The sequence below is a fragment of the Poecilia formosa genome, unplaced genomic scaffold, assembly GCF_000485575.1.
Source record: "Poecilia formosa unplaced genomic scaffold, Poecilia_formosa-5.1.2 Scaffold611, whole genome shotgun sequence".
NCBI classification, from domain to species: domain Eukaryota; kingdom Metazoa; phylum Chordata; class Actinopteri; order Cyprinodontiformes; family Poeciliidae; genus Poecilia; species Poecilia formosa.
The window spans coordinates 264,841-268,699 of NW_006800550.1; the positions used below are offsets into that span (position 1 = coordinate 264,841).

The window sequence follows — 3,859 nt, forward strand, 5'->3', positions numbered from 1 at the left end:
TATACACCACGCCCACTTCAAGAACCGGAACTTCTCACCTTTGTGAGGAATTTGGGGGGACTTATGTATATTTCTATACCACTACACAAATATGGAGAAAACACATTTTTTATTAAAGTTATGTACTGCAGCTCGAATAAAATGCAACTACATAGTATTTTTGAGAAGTCTGGATTGCTTTATGTGTAGTTGCACGTTGCTTTTGACTGTTGCTCATGGGGAGAGACATTTCAGTATCTAAAACTAATAGAAAAAATTTAAGTAAACCTACTTGCATACTGGATGTGGACTGATGGAAGCTTAAAAGCGTAAATTCAAGCTGGGAAGACTCAGATCAACTCGCCGGTGTTGCGTCAATTCGCGTTTCCCCGTCAGATACGGTTCCCCCTGCGTCTTTTTGCCTCTCCGCCCGCCCACGCGGCAAAATACGCGCGTGGTCGTGATGAACACTGAGAAAGCACGAGCGTAGCAAGCACGCGCTTGTTCGGCGCGCTTATCGAGAAGGACCTCGCTGCAGCAAACAGAAAGGGGCGGGGACGGACCGCTGTCAGTCTCTTACCTTATTTGGAAATGGGGCCATTGCAATCCGGAAGTGAAGGGGGCGCTTTTTCCTATACTTCCGTTCTTTTGAAATCTGTGATATATTTTCACCTTTAGGGAGGAGTTTCACTCTCAGAATGTATTTGAACTTTTCTCTTTTATTTACTTCTCGGTAGCTCACAGTTTTTAGCAAATTCTATAGCTTTCGGTGTACTTCTAAATCTGCTCCTTAGTTGCATCTTTTCGGGCCTGCTACTGCCTCTAGTGGCGTGGGGGTGGTAACACAACTAATATAATTACATTACTAAATCAGAATACCACAAAGTCTTTATTATTTACTATTAATTTACTATTTACTATTACTGGCATTATAAAGCAACATATTTTTTCATTTTCTTAAGGATGTAGAGCTAATTAAATGACAATACCTTTATACATTATAAATAATTTCTATATATCTCCATCAATTATAGGAAGAACAAAAGAAATAAGGAGACATGAAAAACAACATGATCAACTGTAATAAAAATACCATTTGCAATGTATACGTAAGAAAAAATCATAGTACCATTCTCCTGAAGAAGCTGAATGTTTTGATATATGAATTAGTACAATTAGTGAAAGATAGTAGAAGTACTTAAAGGACGAAAAACGTACGGAACATTAAAAAATAACTAGAAAAATAGCTGTTCCTAGCGAAATGGCCGTGAGAATGCATATTTGCAGAATGACTGCAGCAGAAATGCAAGAAAAAGTAGAGAAAAGCGTAAGAAGTAGGAAAAAGCAGAAGAAACTGAAATAGTTGAAACAGTGAAATTCAAATAGTTGAAATAGTTGAACAGTGAAACGTAGCAAACAGCAGAAATTAGTACACATCCAGAAATATTTGAAGGAGTGCAACTTAGTAAAACAAAGGGCATTAAGGGCCAAAGAAGCATATTTGCAGAATGATTTATGGAGAAATATATGAAACTTGAGAACAAAGAATAAGTAGGAAAAAAGCATAAGAAAGCTACAGTCATACATTGTAGAAATCATTTGCCAAGCAGTGAAACTTATCAAAGGAATTGCAGAATTCAGCTAAAGAAGCAGAAGTTTGTGTGCAACATGAATTATTTGAAAAAGTCAAACAGTGAAACCGAGCTTAAAAAAGAGCAAAATTAGCACAATGGGAAATTAGTGAAAAACCAAAAGTAGTTGAAACAATTGAATAGTGAAACAGCAAAAAGCTTAAATTAGCGGAAGCAGAAACACCAGAAATATTTGAAGGAGTAAAACAGAGCAAAACCAAAAGCAAAAATGGTCAGAAGAAGCAGAAAAGTTTTATATAGGAATTGATAAAATTAATAAAAGTTTGCAGAAGACCTTTGCCGACAGTAAAACCAGTAGAACCAAAGGCATATACAGAAAAGTAGACAAGCTACTATAAAAGATAGTGGAACCAGTAGTAGTAGAAGGCATACAGAAAAGTATACTTGCAGAATGCATAGAAACAGATAGAAACAGAGCACAAGAGAAAAATACATTGAAAGAATAGGGGAAAGTGTGACATGGCTGTACTTCATAGAAGTTTGACAGAAAACAGTAAGACCTGTAGCAATAATAGTAATAATTCCATAAAGTAGACACTCGTGGCTACATTTTAATGCATAAATTATTTCTCTACAGTGAAATATGTATGAACAGCATCATTTTGTTAGTCAAAAAGCAGAAAAAGTTCAAAAACAGCAGTTACTAAAGTGGACACTCTAGCAACTGACATCAGTTAGTAAATTCCACCATGTATGTCAATGGGGCAAAAAATTTGCACAAAAGAACAATTATTTCAAAAAGTGCAATAGTGAAGTTTACAAAAAGATATAGCACCATTCTCCTGAAGAAGCTGAACGTTTTGATATATGAATTAGTACAATTAGTGAAAGATAGTAGAAGTAGGTAAATGACAAAAAACGTACGGAAGACTGGATAATAACGAGAAAAATAGCTGTTCCTAGCGAAACAGCCGTGAGAATGCATATTTGCAGAATGTCTGCTGCAGAAATGCAAGGAAAAGTAGAGAAAAGCTTGAGAAGTTGAAGAAAGCAGAAGAAATTGAAATAGTTGAAATAGTTGAATAGTGAAACGTAGCAAACAGCAGAAATTAGCTGAAGCAGAAATTTAGTAGAAGAAGAAATTAGTACACAACCAGACATACTTGAAAAAGTAAAACTTAGCACAATGGGCCAAAGAAGCATATTTGCAGAATGATTGATGGAGAAATATAAGAAACTTGAAAACAAAGAATAAGAAGTAGAAAATAGCATAAGAAAGCTACAGTCATACATTGTAGAAATCCTTTGTCAAGTAGTGAAACTTAGTAAAGGTATGCCACAATTCAGCTGAAGAAGCAGAAGTTTGTGTGCAACCTGAATTATTTGAAAAAGTCAAAAAGTGAAACAGAGCGTAAAAAAAATCATAATTAGCACAAGAGGAAATTAGTGCAAACCAGAAATAGTTGAAACAGTTGAACAGTGAAACAGCAATAAGCTCAAATTAGCGGAAGCAGAAAAACCAGAAATATTTGAAGGAGTGCAACTTAGCAAAACAAAGGGCATTAAGGGCCAAAGAAGCATATTTGCAGAATGATTGATGGAGAAATATATGAAACTTGAGAACAAAGAATAAGTAGGAAAAAAGCATAAGAATGCATTGAATGCATTCTCACTGATGATAATAATAATGATAATAAAAATAATAATAATAATAATAATAATAATAAAGGGAAACAGAAACACTAGTAGTGAGAATGCATTGAATGCATTCTCACTGATAATAATAAAGAGAAACAGAAACACTAGTAGTGAGAATGCATTGAATGCATTCTCATTGATAAAGAAATAATGAAACACTATTAGTGAGAATGCACTGAATGCATTCTCACTGATAATAAAGAGAAACAGAAACACTAGTAATGAGAATGCATTGAATGCATTCTCACTGATAAAGAGATGTTCTACTGGGTGTAGAACAATAGGTGCCTGCCATGCATTACATGGAGGTCAGTCAATAATAATAATAATAATAATAATAATAAACATTTTTGCCTTCTAGTCTGAAACATTTTTTATTTGTTTCCCCTAACTTGTATACTAACTTGTATATACACGCACGCACGCAACGCACGCACGCACGCACGCACACACACACACACACACACACACACACACCTATATGTGTGGGCCAAAAAGTTACAACAGTGAAATTGAGCTATGCAGTGTGGGTCCTTAGGCAAGACCCTTGGAGCTATATAGCCTACCTCATACCATGAGAGACATTGATA

The 3,859-nt window shown here is 35.3% G+C and overlaps 1 long non-coding RNA gene across 1 annotated transcript; it reads left to right on the forward strand.

Moving 5' to 3' along the window:
• The first annotated feature begins 3,275 nt into the window (after positions 1 to 3,275).
• On the forward strand, positions 3,276 to 3,529 carry LOC107834406 (uncharacterized). Its single transcript, XR_001660197.1, has 2 exons — positions 3,276 to 3,376; positions 3,489 to 3,529. It is a non-coding gene; the product is annotated as an uncharacterized LOC107834406 (long non-coding RNA).
• The last annotated feature ends 330 nt before the right edge of the window (positions 3,530 to 3,859 follow it).